This window comes from Staurois parvus, unplaced genomic scaffold, assembly GCF_062004578.1.
Source record: "Staurois parvus isolate SC_StPar_1 unplaced genomic scaffold, SC_StPar_1.0 ptg000229l, whole genome shotgun sequence".
NCBI lineage: Eukaryota > Metazoa > Chordata > Amphibia > Anura > Ranidae > Staurois > Staurois parvus.
The window spans coordinates 5,138,358-5,155,436 of NW_028318025.1; positions in this window are offsets into that span (position 1 = coordinate 5,138,358).

Genomic DNA, 17,079 nt, shown 5'->3' on the forward strand with positions numbered 1-17,079 from the left:
TATTACACTTAAGGATGGCTTAGGAAGAGTGTTTGCAACCTAGACTGAGGAGTAAGTTAATTGATGCACAATGCACGATTTAAAATTGATTTTTTTTTTCCCCTAGAGTTGGGCTTTAAGGTTTTCAATTTGCATCCTTTATCAATAAAGATTTGCTCATTTACATATAGCAGTCAAAACATTTTATAACTGCATTTTAATTAACTGAAGTTTACTCGAGGGATCCAGTTTTTTTTTTTCTTCTGCGACATCATTTTTTTCAAAGAAGAGAGCGAGAAACACTCTATATTTGGCTAAACTATTCAGCCTGATTGTTCCTACTTGCTGGCTTTTGAAAAAAAAAAAACAATGCATGCATCTCGAAGTAACAATAGCTCATTTTATTTGCAACATATGTAGAATTTGGAACTTTTGTTCTTGCTGTGATTGGCTGGTGACTTATGACTGTTTGTAGACAGGTTTTCAGTAAGGAAAGCTTTACTCCCTCGAGAACTGTGGTCAGTGTGTGGCGTTAGTCCTAGGTATGGGTGGAGTTTGTTTGTCCTCCTAGATTTTGGCTGCCCACACATGTACGTGCTGTGACACCACAAGTCTACCTCTGTGAATCCTCAGAACAGTGTCCATTTAATGCTGAAACTGAGGACCAATGGAATTTGCTCTAGGCTCAGATCACTCCCATTTTGAACCGCAATACTGGCTTAAGCTTTTATTTGTAAGGAATTAATTTTAAACTGTTTGCATCTGTTATTTTTATATCAGAATGATAGTTTATGTATAAATTGAGCAAACAACCTTTGAGGTCGAAACTCTAAACAGTAGACTTACCAGCTTACCACAAGCCTTCCATAGAGAACATAAATTTTAATATACAAAACTAAGAAAACGATTTTAATCCTAATCTACTTTTTTCTTACATCAATGTCATTTATACCCATATAAATTCACGTTTATTCAATTTGCCATGCCTGTTAATTATTAGTCTAAAGTTTAGCTGAATTATTGGCAATATTTGTAGTATGGCTGCAGACAGTTCAATAAGATCTTACATAAGGTTACATTTTTCTGAGATTCTTCCCATGATGTCTGCTTGGGAGAACTGGAGCTGTCATCAGATCCAGAGGCCATTTGAGAATACAGTTATTTATACCAAACTCTAAGCAAGCAGATAACTACAGAATTGACATACATGTGACTCATAAAGGGAGTTTTATTTCTTTCCTGTCGGTCTGTGGCAGTCCATGCACAATCTGGTCCTGGTACTGTCTGCAGAATACTAGTACATACAACTCCTACAGGTCCTTGAATCTCCTGGTAATTCATAAACAAAAAAAATGTGTATCTATGTAAAAAAAAAAAAAAAATATGTATTCCTGCAGCAGACCTTGCATCCTGTTGTGCTAAGAAAGGGATACTCAATGCACTGGAGAAAATAATAAAAAATAAAAATGTGCTTGAACTAGACGGGGGCATCTATTTATTTATATTATTTTTACACTGCTGTTGAGCAATATGGCTTGCTCCAGTACCCAACCCACCCTATGATTTGCTAGTGAAGGAGCAGCACTGTGCTCTCCCTGGTTGCAAAACAGTGTGGCTGGCAGCTCTGCCCTAGGTAAGGGACCCCTGATTGGCTTGAAGTGCTGCTGCGCCCTTTTCCAAATTGCACGGGAAACTACAGGAGGAGAATAACTCTTAGGTTCATGTGTAGAAACACATTGAAAGCCTGATTAAAGTGATGGAAATAGATATACAATCAGATAGATGTTGTACAAACAACCTGTATTTTGGGCTCTTTCACACTCGTGGTGGAGTGCAGGGCTCTCTGAAGAGGGATCCGTGTTTATATGACCACATCTGGATTTAACCCTATCATGCTGTGCTAGCATTGCACGAGGTTGCAGCGTGGCCTCAATGGGTGAGTTTGACAGGCAGGGACTCCTTTCAAACTGTGCAAAGCTTTGCAGGCGAAGCATGTGTACAGCCCTTCCTGCTGTTATTTTACAGCTTGAAGGGGCGGATAGGGGTGGTGAAACCATGGTTCTGTCACCTGTTTTTACCAACCCCCTTCGACCTCCAATTCGAAAGAGACCTTAACCCCTTGATGCCGAGCACACGCAAATATTCGGCCTCTCGGTGTCTTGGCCTTGACTTGGTGCCTTAATTGGTGCAATTAGAAAATACATATGTGCTGAGAGAGCACGCCTTGCGAGCTCCCCGCACACATGAGCAGGGCCCTCATATTCCTTCTGTAACAGGGGCGGACTGACCATTGGGGCTCTCGGGCACTGCCCGAGGGCCCGGGGTCAGTAGGGGGCCCCATAAGATGCCCCTGGTACCTTTCATAGGCATTTTTGGGTGTGGTTTGAGTGTGGGTGAGGACACAGGGCCCCATGAGCTGTCAGTCCTGTTCTGTACTGAAATGTATTGTAATTGTACTGTCTCTCTTATATTGTAAAGTGCTGAGCAAACTGTTGGCGCTATAAAAATCCTGTATAATAATAGTATAATAATATGTCCGTGGCTCACGAAAAGGTCCTGATCTCCCCTTTCGATTGGGACCTTTTCTGATCATGTGACCGCCATGACTGCGATTGAATCACGGCAGTTACATGACCCTAAAACCTCGCCCCACCTCCCGGCTTCTGAAACTCGCGCCGGCGCGAAGGGGTTACAGACTAAGTTTCTGTTTTAAAAAAAATATAAATGCACTTTATTTTTACATTTATTTTTTTTTTCTGGAGCCAGCAAGACATGGGTGAAGCATCAGGCTCCTGAAGACTCTTAGTGTAGCTGTCTCTATTACAGACAGACAGTTACTGCAGAGCAGGAAGATCAATGAACTACCAGAAAGCTCAGAAGTGCCCTCACAGTTCACTGAGAACTATAAGCCATCTGGCGCAATGGCAGACAGTAGTTGTAGTTAATTCATTCACAGAACTCTGTGAATGAATGACACGGTCGTGTGATTGGAGCCCCACATGGCTGCACTCTTTTTAAATTGTGACAGCAGGTGGGAGGAGAGGATCCGGCTGTCATAGCAGGGAATCAGGGGGTGCGGGCAGGTGCTCTTTGGTAACATGTTACGCTCTAAATATGGGTGTAATATGTAACATGTTACCAAAGGTAAATTTATCCTTTAGTATGTTTTCCAAAACTGTCCTGTTACAGCATATGTGCAGCACGTCTAAATGCAAGTGTGCAGTTCTGTAGTCACCAGAGATAGGCCTAGGTCTTCCAGCAATCAGCACTCAGTAAGTGTGATCCTGGTCACAGCACTCTCTTTCTCTGCAATACAATTCTGTGTGAGGACACACGATGAGGCTTGTGGCTGTTTCTCGGCTTTGCCAGCTTACATCTATGGAGTGGGGGAGCAAGAAACAGCATTTTAAAGCATTCTCAAGAAAAAATTAGTCACGAAGCATAGCATACAAGGGTTCAGGACTATAAACTGATAATATAATATGCTTTATATAAAGTTTGCTTAAGGACAGAGGTTTGCTTTATGGAAACTCTTTACAAGGTGTACAAATGTCTGGAGCCCACGAACCTGGAAGGAAGATGGGGTGAAGATGGAAGCCTGTCACTATATGCTAGAATGTGGTGCATACTACCACATTATGTCATTAGTTTGCAGAGGAACTTCTTTGTTTTTTTGCAGGGCAGACTTAATTACTGCTTTAAGTGGGCCCCCAGGAGTTTTTTCCATTATGTGCAAATATGTGCAGCATATTTACACCTAACAGCAGACTTACCTGCCAATATGCCCTTCTTCAGAGATGTGACAACTGCGCCCTCCCTTGTCACTTTCACGCCCACCTGACATCTTCACCCTGGTTATCTCCTGGGTTCAACATCCTCCGTGATCTTGGATGAGGAGAGTTCTGTGTAAGCACGAGAGGTAAGTCCTGGCACCAAAAGGCACATGTCTGTACATTAAGGTGTGCTCAAAAAGACATTTAGAGCAGTCCTATGGTGATACCCCCCCCACAAAAAAAAAGATTGCTGCTAGAACATTATCCAGTGCTGTTCACTACAACTATACAGAGTATACCTGTACTATACAGAGAGCACTATTTTTGGTTCCATGTTTTTTACATGCATACCTACCTTAGGTGGATTAAAGCTGGTGAAAAGACAAAAGAGAACAGGAGCTCCATTTCCAATGGCCACAGATGCCGAAACGCCCATAGTGGGGCAATAAGTGCATTGAGACCTTGATTCATATCGAGGTCAAATAAAGAAGGTGAGCGTATTGGATAAACATGGCATGGTGATGGATCTTTGCCTATGTCTTTATAATGCTGCTCACATAGCAATTGGGGTGCTTGGTTTATGTGAATTTATTTATTGAGGAGGATTTTTTTTGTAAAAATAGTTCTACACAGTTCTGTTTTTGTTTTTTTAGTTCTGTTTTATTTTGCATGCATACCTACCTGAGGTTGAGTAGAGCTGGTGGAGAGTCAGAGAAAAACAGAAGTTCCTTTGTCTATGGCCACAGATAACTAAAAGCCCATGGTGGGGCAACAAGTGTATTGAGACCTTGATAAATACTGAGGTCAATTAAAAGAAGGTGAGCATATGGGGTTGATGGATATATTCCCTAGAGTTTGGAGAAACTGAAGAGAATATTATTACAGCATATTGATGGTGGATTTTTATGGATGCTTAAACGATGATTGTAGATGGGACTTTATGTTTTGTTGATTATAATTATGTCAATTTATGTGATTGTGCTGCCTTTTTTCATATTGCAAAAATATACACTAAGGTGTGCATGCATAAGAGGAGCTTCTATTACAGAAGAGTGTTAGCAATAAAAGCCTGCCCACCTACCAGCAATATTTTCTTACAGACTTTATTTTCCACATTTGGGTTGGCAGTAATAGGTACTGTATGAAGGTTGCTACACAAACTGGTATGTAAAGATGTTATGTTCTACCAGTGTATGAAGAATTCAATATTCACTGATGTTCAGAGGCTGATGTGAAGTGGACTGCAACATTTGGGAGTCCTTAGTTTCTCTTCATTTATATAATTCCCTCTTGCTTAGGAGTGTGCGGAACACTTTAACGAATGACGACATCTCCACAAAGGTGATGGGTGTTCTGCAGCATTCAGCACCCATGAATAAATAGTCTAAGTGCAATCTGCAGTTTACATAATTGGATTGGATTAGATCTGTCATTCAAATACAAAAGGAGACAGCTAAAACATGTCACAAAAGAATAAGCCCTCTTAAAATGTTATTTCTCTCTTGAATACAGTTCAGAATATATGAAACCCCAGCATAGCATTAACTCATCAATGTAAGTGTTTATATTTTTTAAATACTACTTACTATTTTAAACTTTTATCCATTACTACTGTGTTTTATTCTGCTTTAAAAAGGGTACTGGAGTCCATGCTTAGTCAGAATTGAACAGTTCCAATGGGTAGACAGCATAAACCTTTGACGTACAAAACATTGACGTGTGAGAAGAGGTAGAGCAATCTTTAAAATGATCAGGTTTTTACATTTCATTATATACTGTAAGGCTGAGCTTTAACATTATAGGGCCAGCCCATAAAAAAGTGATATTTTATTTTTAAGCCAAACATGGTAGGCTGAGTCAGCCCCTGGTTTCTTATATGTATGTCTTGAATACTCCAACATGCCATAGTTACTGAAGTTTTAAAGCATATGTAAATCTTCCCCTTGTAAAACAACCCATCCAGTTTAAAACAGAAATGAAAGGCAAAACATTTGTGTATAGACATAAGAAAACAACAGCTGCATAAGAGCTGGGGGAGAAGAATAAGCAGGACACTGATCTTCCCAGTGAATGGTTGTGCAGGAGGCTGTCTGTCAGGACAAGTCTGATCATTGGAGGAGAGCACACTGAGTTCCCAGAACAGTTAAAGAACTGACCATGGTGTGTTCTCTTGTCTAGTGTGGTCAGTTTTTAATAGGAAAGCAGAGGGACAGGAACACCAGGGATTTCACACAAAGGAAGCAATACAAAGATAACAGGATCATTTTTCATATAAGTACATGGTATAGTAGGCACATATCAGGAATAGGAAATGTTGGGTTTACATACTAAGTTTGGGTGCCTGAAGCAAAATATTCACTTGTTACTGAACATTTATTGGAGCTACTTTTTGATCACTACATCATTTGGAAGAAATAAAACCTACGTGCAAGAGTTTGCATCTACAGTAATACTCCTCACATTAAATCACTTGCATTTACTGCACCCAGCTGTCCCCATAGACAAAAAAATGTTGGGCATACACCAGTTATTATTATTATTATTATACAGGATCTATATAGCTCCAACAATCCGTGCAGAACTTTACAACATGAGGGCAGACAGTATAGTTACAATACAATTCAATACAAGAGGAGTCAAAAGACCCTGCTTGTTAGAGCTTACAATCTAAAATGGAGGGTCTAGTGATACAAAAGGTCTTGGAAAGAATGACAAAATAATTTGGTTGGTATTTTGAGACTAGGTTAGTGATGTAGCTGGGGGCAGAGTTCTGGATGGCTTTTTAAGTTATTCTTAGTATTTTGAATTTAATTTATTGGGTGAGACAAAACCAGGGAGGGGTAGCAGACACTGAATGGTTGGTAAGGTGGATGAGTCTGGCAGCACCATGCATGATCTGCTGAAGAGGGTATAGGCTATGTAAAGGTAATTCAATGAGGAGGGAGTTGCAGTATTTGAGGCAAGAGATAACCCAGGGAGAGTATTAGAAGCCTTGTAGTGTCATTGGTTAGGAAGGGGTGTATTTTGGAGATGTTGCGGAGGTTGGGGTGGAAAGATTTGGACAGTGATTGGATGTGGGGCTGAAAGGAGAGTTTGGAGTATAGGATAACACCTAGCACCCTGGCATGTGGGGATGGGTTATTTGTTGTGCCCTCGATCTTGACAGAGAAGTTAGGGGAAAGGGGACGTGGAGGATAAAATATTATGAGCTTGGTTTTGGATAGTAAGTAGTTTGACATGTAGACTGATATGTTAGTAAATTAGTGAGACTAATGGACTGCACTGAGTCATAGAGAGATAGATTTGGGTGTCATTAGCATGGAAATTGTATTGAAAGCTATGTAAGGCTATCAGCTGACCCAAGGAGGAGGTGTAGATCAAGAATAGGAGAGGTCAAAGAACAGAACCTTGTAATGCTTATTATTTCTGAATAAAACTATACTGCTGTCAGTCTGTTTTACACTGCCATGCCCTCTGGAATATCTTAATTCTTGTAGTAAATCCCAAGCTTGTGCTCTCTGTCTCTAGGATATTTGAGCCTAGCCTTGCTATTTAAAATTGTTCTGCTGCTGGCCAAATTTACACTGTTGTGCCATCTGTGGTCTCTTCAGTCTTGTGGATATGAGCTGTCTTTTTATCAGTTTATCTTCATTTCATGGTATTAGTATATCCCTGTTTCTTATTTTTTAGAGATTGGGCCAAGAAGAAAATATAGGAGATTAACCTTATTGACATCCTGAGTTTTAATATTGTGGGTAAAATTGTGTGACTGACTCCTCTCTATCCCCTCACAGGTAAAGCAATATCCATCTGTACTTATCCATCTTTACTATTTCCTTGCCATGTATAACTGCTAATTGACACTGCTATGCTACAGGGCAAATATCTGCGAGCAATATCCATCTGTACTACGGTCACCCTCTGGCTCTATCCTACACTCTTTAACTCATATCTTCAATCTCTCTATTGGCATCTTCCACAACCCTCTAAAACACGCACTAGTCACCCCAATACTTATATAGGCCTCACTGGACCCCATCAATCTTAACAACCCAAGACCCATCTCCTTACTCCCTTTTGCCTCCAAACTCCAAATCGGCAGAGCTGCCACCTCATTGAGAATGAACTACTTGATCCGCATCAGTTGGGAATTCGCCTGCAACACTCCACAGAAACTGTTCCCCTAAAACTCGCAAAAGATTTACTAACAGCTAAATCCAACTGTCACTATTCTGTACTCATACTCTTGGACCTCTCTGCTGCCTTTGATACAGTTGACCACCCCCTCCTCCTCAAAAAACTAAATTTCCTTGCTCTACGTGACTGTACTCTCTGTTGGTTCGCACCTTACCTATCTCACTGCACCTTCAGTGTCCCTTACAACTCCACTTCCTCCTCTCCTATTTCACTTACCATTGGGGTATCACTGATTTACTAACAGACATATCAGACCGGTTGTCACACCACTGCCTCATATTCAATCTATCCAAAACTGAGCTCTTAATATTTTCTCCCCCACGGGCCCCTTCCCCTGATTTCTTGGTAAAGATCAATGGCACAACAATCAACCTGTCCCCGCATGCCAGGGTGCTTGGTGTAACCCTGGATTCTGAACTGTCCTTTCAGGCCGGCATCCAATCCAAATCATGCCACCTCAACCTCTGCAATATCTCCAAAATAGCCTCTTTATAGCCAATGACACCACAAAGCTTCTAATTCACTCCCTGGTTATCTCTTGCCTTGACTACTGCAACTCCCTCCTCATTTGGCTTACATTTACATAGGCTATCCCCCCTTCCATCCATCATGAATGCTGCTGCCAGAATCATCCACCTTGCCAACCATTCAGTGACTGCCTCCCCTCTCTGCCAATCAGTACACTAACTTCCACTCACCCAACAAATAAAATTCAAAGTACTAACAACAACTTACAAAGTCATCCCCCACAGCTATTACCCTTTGTATCACTTGACCCTCCTTCTTAGATTGTAAGCTCCAATGAGCAGGGCCCTCTGATTCCTCTTGTACCAAATTGTATTGTAACTGTAATGGGTGCCTTCATTTTGTAAAGCACTGCACAAACTGTTGGCGCTATATAAATCCTATATAATAATAGTATGCACATTTCCCCATAGTGGTCTGAGAGCCTTCATAATAGAATCTTTTTGTTATAAGCTTGGCATCCTTCTATTTATATATTTTTCTGCAGATGATACGGTATGTAAGACCAATGTGTCTCTTATCTGCCTGGTGGGGTGTGGTACGGGTCTGCCGTTTTGGGCCATCTCCCCTTTTCTTGGAGTGGAGCCTTTGGGGTGGATCGGTGAGATGGGAGTCATCACTTATATGTTATGTGGTTTGTTGGTGTTTGGTGCCTTTTTTTCTTTCTCCCTTTTTTTCCTCTCCCCCCCCCCCTTAATTATGATAATGAAACAAAACATTTTGTCTTTTTCGCTAGTATATTTTGACCAATTCTCCCATATTAAAAAAAGTATTTCCGAGGCTGGTCAGTTTTGCACAGCTGTGTCATCTGCAGTCTGAACGTTTGATAGAAATTGGCCAGCAGCAGGACAGTTTTCCATAAGTGCGAACAGGCACATCCACAGCTGACTGCTGGCCAATTGCTATCTGCTGGTTAAATGAGTCTATTACTGTTTAATGAAATGCACACCTGGACAGACTTGCCCATCAATAACATTCACCAACAAGGACACAAAGTGACATAATAAATATGCAGGTGCTTTAACTTGCCAGCATCGCTACAAATTATTAAACATCTGTTTTAGGTGGACTAACCCTTCAAGGGGTGCTTTTCAAAAGTAAAAATTCTATATAAACACAAGATACCTGCTCCTATCTCCTATCATTACACAGAAACTATTCTTATGTGCCCTTCTCTGATTTCATTTTTGTTATTAATAAATTATTTTCATTATTCAGAATTTTTTACAGTGCCGTCAGTTTGGGAAGTACTTTAACAACAAAGTGAGACAGTATATTATAATATAAGTCAAGACAGAAGGGTTATCAGGGTCCTATTCATGAGATCTTACATTCTAAAGTAAAGGGTAAGTGATACACAAAGTAGATGTGGATGAGTTGTTTGAGAAAGTAAAATTCAGTTGTTAGATAGAGGCAGGCTAGACTTGCCTGAAGGATTCCTTTTTAGGAATCCTCTAAAAGGCACAGAGAGTAAGGGATAGTCACACAGGTTGGATTAGGGAGTTCCAGATGATGGGGGAGGCTTTGGAGAATAGTAATCTAGGACACAAGCATGGGAGGACGTGATGAAAAGCAGAAAGAGTAGAGAATGGTTTGCTTGATATTTTGAGAGGAGGTCAGTGATGTACCTGGGGCAGAGTTGTGGGTGGCTTTGTATGGGGACCTAAATCCCTGACTTCATAGCTAAGCTCCTCCAACTGCCATTAATAGACCTGGAGATGTTATTTCTGCCTAATAAAGGTAATAGCACATTTCAGTGCCCGCTCTTATGCAGAAATTGTATTTTTAAAGGTTTACAGTGGAGTACAGGTTTATTTTAAAGAGAACTTATAAGAGAGCTGCTGTTGTTGACTACCTACTGAGTCACTGACACAAATAAATGTGCAGCTAGTGAAGTCCAAAAAAGACTTTTGTACTACTTATATGTTCTGGGTAGGTGATTGGCTAGTGCAGGCAGAATCAGAATGCTTAAAATAGAATTAGAACCTGTACAAACAAATCAGTAATGGTAGCTCCTAGATTTTATCCTCCTGTACACCAATATTACATTATAAATATATACAGTTATATATATATATATATATATATGTTCATGTTGTATACATGTCTATGGTAAATATTTCTAGGTCTGCGTAGAAAGCAGGGAGCCATTGGCTATCTTTCAAACTAGTTGGAAATGTGCAGCTACAATATTTACTTTAATTGACCATTGAAAAAAAAATAGAAATCTTCTTTCTAAATTTGGATGTGGTTATTTTCCTTAGAGACCCTGAAACCACCCCTCATAGAGCATCTTTTAAAATGAATTGACAGCTAAAACATTTAGGTCTTCTTAGTTTTGCGATAGCAGAGCCTATGCATTTTCTGATGTTATTTGCATGAATATCAAATGAGTGAATTCAAATCCTCTTTGTGGCAATTTACTTTCTATGAAGGCCAGGATGTTATAGTTTTATACTGCACTAACTGTATAACACTCTTAGCAATAGTCAGCAGTTTTGAGCACATGTGTGCATGTTTTTATGTACATGATGGCTACAGCGTGGTTGTCCAGTTCTGGGAGGGTGTCGTATGACGTCCTCCCAGAATGCGCCCTCTGGCGCACCCCCCGCGGCACATACCTGGCGATCTCCGTGATCTCTGTTTCCTATGGACACAGCTGATCACGTGATGTGGTAAAAGGTCAATCAGCAGAACTGTCACAGTGTGAGGAAAGTACTGCCGATAACTGGCAATTGTCAGACAACAGATTGGCACTGATCATCAGGGCACTGATGATCAGTGCCCTGATGATCAGTGCCAAAGACACAGCAGTGCCACCCACCATTGCCCAGCACTGCCTCTGACCAGTGCCCAGCAGTGCCTCCCATCATTGCCCAGCAGTGCCACCCATCAGTGCCCAGCAGTGCCCCCCATCAGTGCCACCCATCAGTGCTGCTCAGCGGTGCCACCCATCAGTGCCCAGCAATGCTGCCCATCAGTGCCGCCAGTAAGTGTCGTCAGTCAGTGCTGCCAGTCAGTGTTGTCAGTCAGTGCCACCAGTCAGCACCGCCCATCAGTGTCACCCATCAGTGACGCCTATCAGTGGCGCCTATAAGTGCCCATCCTTGCTGTATATCAGTGCAGCATCATCAGTGTCGCCTCATCAGTGCCACCTATCAGTGCCCATCAGTGCTGCCTATTCATGCCACCTCATCAGTGCCCATCAGTGCTGCCTATCAGTGCAGCCTCATCAACGCACATCAGTGAAGGAGAAAAATTACCTGTTTGCAAAATGTTATGTGCTGCTTATCAGTGACCATCATATCAGTGTAGCATCTTCAATGCCTCCTCATCAATGCCCACCAGTGCTGCCTCATAAGTGCCACCTCATCAGTGCAGCCTATCAGTGCCCATCAGTGCTGCCTATCCGTGCCACCTCATTAGTCCTGCCTGTCAGTGCAGCCTGATCAACGCACATCAGCGAACAAGAAAAATTACCTGTTTGCAAAATTTTATAATAGAAACAAAGAAAAACTTTTTTTTTAATTTTTTGCTCTATTTTTTTGTTTATAGTGCAAAAAATAAAACACCCAGTGGCCATTAACTACCACCAAAAGAAATCTCTATTTGTGTGAAAAAATTATAAAAATGTAATATGGGTACAGTGTTGCATGACCGCGCAATTGTCATTCAAAGTGCAACAGCACTGGAAGCTGAAAATTGGCCTGGGCATGAAGGGGGTAAAAGTGTTATGTAGGCAAGTGGTTAGTACCCTATTCCCAGACCATGGAAAAGGTTCTGGAAAAAGCATGTGATGGGATCCAACCAATAAATGTTACCTGAACAGGTAAGGTAAATTCTTAAAGGGGCAATGGCCCCAGCACACCTGAGCTGACATAATGATAAGTAAATTAAAAAAACTTAATGGGGGACTGCAGCCACAAGCCCATGTCGGTGGCCCTCATTAAGACCATTTTCCATAGAGTAGTATATTAAACAAACTATTTTATTAAAATATAAAAGCGCACACTCTCAATTATAGAAAGTATTGGCAGCACTGATCTACATTGAGATCCAGATAGGTGAACATGCTCAAGCTCATTGGCCAAGGGCCATTATGTGTGATGATATACATTTCATCACTAGATGACATCATCAGGGTCTTGGCCAAGAGCTAGTACCTCAGGGCTTGAGCTTATTAAGTTATCTGAATCGCAATGTAGATGAGTGGTACCACTATGTTTAACATCTTCCAGTTCATCCATAGCATATACACGGTGGATGAGAAGCTGTGCCGATGTGGAATACTTGTACGTTAGCCCGCATTGGTGACTCCTGCATGGTTTACAGAGCATGCACCCAGGAGATCAGCATTCTGCAAGTCGCCTGAATGCCATGAATCACATTACCACTGTGTATGGGTGCCAGCTTGCCCCAGTGTCCCTGATCACTGCCATAGTGTAGGAACAATAAAGTGTGCAGCCAGCCCGTCACCTGTCCCAGTGCTCACAATAACACCGCCAAACCAATGCCACCATACCAATGTCCTGATCTCCACCCTAACAGTATCCTGACCACCGTTATATTCCATACAAGCACCCTGATCACCACCATACGCCTTACCAACACCCTGATCACCGCTGTATTCCTTACCAGCACCATGATCACTGCCATATGCCATACCAGCACCCTGATTACTGCAATATGCCATACCAGTTGCTGACCACCGCCATACACCATACCAACGCTCTGATCACTGCCATACCCCATACTAGCAATATGGTGGCTCCATTTCTCACACAAGTGTTCTGATCTCTTCATATGCCATACCAGCATCTTGACCACTGCCATACCAGTGTCCTGATCACTGCCGTACACCATACCAGCATCCTGATCATCACCATACCCCATACCAGCGTACTGATCACCCCATATGCCATACTAGTGTCCTGATCACTGCCATACCAGCGTCCTGATCACTGCCATACCTCATGCCAATGTCCTGATCACTGCCATACCCCATACCATGTCATACCAGTGTCTGGAATTTTAGGGTCTCCACTGATCAATTTTCAAATACAGCAGGTAAAATAAGTATTGAACATGTCACCATTTTTCTTAACAACCCATGCAATAAATACATACAATAAAAAACAAAACAAATTAATTGAGAAATTGAGTTATGTGTAATAAAATTACTTTGTTAATACATCGTACAAAATCCTTTGTTGGTAATGACAGCTTCAAGACAGCTCTTGTATCTAGAAACTAGTTGCATGCATTGTTCAGGTGTGATTTTGGCCCATTCTTCCACACAAAGTATTTAAATCTTGAAGATTCCATGGGCCTCTTCTATGAACTTTGATCTTTAGTTCTTTCCATAGATTTTCAAATGGATTGAAGTCAGGTGATTGGCTGAGCCATTTTGGCAGATTTACAGTCAGGTCCATAAATATTGGGACATCGACACAATTCTAACATTTTTGGCTCTATACACCACCACAATAGATTGTAAATGAAATGAACAAGATGTGCTTTAACTGCAGACTCTCAGCTTTAATTTGAGGGTATTTACATCCATATCAGGTGAACGGTGTAGGAATTACAACAGTTTGCATATGTGCCTCCCACTTGTTAAGGGACCAAAAGTAATGGGACAATTGGCTTCTCAGTTGTTCCATGGCCAGGTGTGTGTTATTCCCTCATTATCCCAATTACAATGAGCAGATAAAAGGTCCAGAGTTAATTTCAAGTGTGCTATTTGCATTTGGAATCTGTTGCTGTCAACTCTCAAGATGAGATCCAAAGAGCTGTTACCATCAGTGAAGCAAGCCATCATTAGGCTGAAAAAACAAAACAAACCCATCAGAGAGATAGCAAAAACATTAGGCGTGGCCAAAACAACTGTTTGGAACATTCTTAAAAAGAAGGAACGCACCAGTGAGCTCAGCAACACCAAAAGACCTGGAAGACCACGGAAAACAACTGTGGTGGATGACAGAAGAATTCTTTCCCTGGTGAAGAAAACACCCTTCACAACAGTTGGCCAGATCAAGAACACTCTCCAGGAGGTAGGCGTATGTGTGTCAAAGTCAACAATCAAGAGAAGACTTCACCAGAGTGAATACAGAGGGTTCACCACAAGATGTAAACCATTGGTGAGCTTCAAAACAGGAAGGCCAGATTAGAGTTTGCCAAACGACATCTAAAAAAGCCTTCACAGTTCTGGAACAACATCCTATGGACAGATGAGACCAAGATCAACTTGTACCAGAGTGATGGGAAGAGAAGAGTATGGAGAAGGAAAGGAACTGCTCATGATCCTAAGCATACCACCTCATCAGTGAAGCATGGTGGTGGTAGTGTCATGGTGTGGGCATGTATGGCTGCCAATGGAACTGGTTCTTTTGTATTTATTGATGATGTGACTGCTGACAAAAGCAGCAGGATGAATTCTGAAGTGTTTCGGGCAATATTATCTGCTCATATTCAGCCAAATGCTTCAGAACTCATTGGACACCACTTCACAGTGCAGATGGACAATGACCCAAAGCATACTGCAAAAGCAACCAAAGAGTTTTTAAGGGAAAGAAGTGGAATATTATGCAATGGCCAAGTCAATCACCTGACCTGAATCCGATTGAGCATGCATTTCACTTGCTGAAGACTAAACTGAAGGGAAAATGCCCCAAGAACAAGCAGGAACTGAAGACAGTTGCAGTAGAGGCCTGGCAGAGCATCACCAGGGATGAAACCCAGCGTCTGGTGATGTCTATGCGTTCCAGACTTCAGGCTGTAATTGACTGCAAAGGATTTGCAACCAAGTATTAAAAAGTGAAAGTTTGATTTATGATTATTATTCTGTCCCATTATTTTTGGTCCCTTAACAAGTGGGAGGCACATATGCAAACTGTTGTAATTCCTACACCGTTCACTTGATTTGGATGTAAATACCCTCAAATTAAAGCTGACAGTCTGCAGTTAAAGCACATCTTGGTCATTTCATTTCAAATCCATTGTGGTGGTGTATAGAGCCAAAAATGTTAGAATTGTGTAGATGTCCCAATATTTATGGACCTGACTGTATTTTCTTTCTCTGAAACCAATTGAGAGCTGCCTTGGCTTTGTTGTTGGGATCATTGTCTTGCTGAAATTTCCACCTTAGTTTCATCTTCATCGTTCTGGTAGATGGCAGTAGAATTTTATCAAGAATATCTTGGTACATTTTTCCATTCATTCTTCCTTCAATGACATGAAGTTTGCCAGTACTGTATGCTGAAAAATAGCCCCACACCATGGTGCTCCCACCTACAAAATTCACTGTTGGTATAATGTTTTTGGGGTGCAGTGCCATTTGACTTATGGCATCCAAAGAGTTCAATTTTGGTCTCACCTGACCAGACTATATTCTCCCAGTATTTCACAGGCTTGCCTAAATGTTGTGCAGCAAACTTTAAATGAGCTTCAACATGTTTTTTCTTCAGCATTGAAGTCTTGAATGGTGAACGAGCATACAGGCCATGTCGGTTGAGTGCATTTCTAATTGTTTTCTTTGAAACAATTGTATCTGCTAATTTCAGGTCTTTGTCAAGCTCTCCACAAGTAGTACTTGGCTCCTGGACAACTCTTCTGATAATTCTTTTCACTCCTCTGTCAGAAATCTTGCAAGGAGCACCTGGTTATGACCAGTTTAATATGAAATGTTCTTTCCACTTCTGTATTATGGCCCCAACAGTGCTCACTGGAACATTCAGAAGTTTAGAAATCCTTCTGCAACCAATGCCATCAGTGTGTTTTGAAACAATAAGGTTACAAAGGTCTTAAGAGAGCTCTTTGCTTTTACCTGTCAGGAGGTATTTCTCGTGTGGCACCTTGGTAATGAGACACCTTTTTATAGCCCATCAGTTGAGACTGAAACAGTTGATATTAATTTGCACTGACAAGGGGCAGGATTGCTTTCTAATCACTGATAGATTTCAGTTGGTGCCTTGGCTTTCCATGCCTTTTTGCACCTCCCTTTTTTCAAGTGTTAAATAAAAATGATAAATATAACTCAAGCTCTTACTATGGTGAATACACAATATAAATTAATCAATAAGTAAATAGGTATAATATAAATGCTGTAGCAGCTAGTGCACACAACCCATGTCTCAGTAGGCTAAATAGTGAAATAATGTAAGTGAAAAAAAGTGCTTCTCTACATATACAAAAATGCACAATTCCTATAAAATATAACTAAAAATCAAACACTCAAGACAGTGAACTCACAAGAACAGAGATAATGTGACTCAAAAAATATACTACTCAAAAAAATATTTATATCAACCAAAGTCCAATTAATTAAGTGTTCTTCTGTGAACCCTCCATGAGATAACGACCACCATGTACAACTGTCACAGGATTCCAGTGCAAACTATCCTTCACCATAAATCTGCTCACCTCCAGCAGTGTGACCTCACATTATACAATGTTTTGCTCTAACTGCGCTTTTGGTCCCAAACATATGGACTCTGAAGATCAACTTGCTGAATAATATCTCCAAGGATTCCCCTTCAGATAACCGCCTAACGGTCAGCCATATTCCTCATAAACAAAAGCTCAACATAGTGCTTTATCCTTTAAA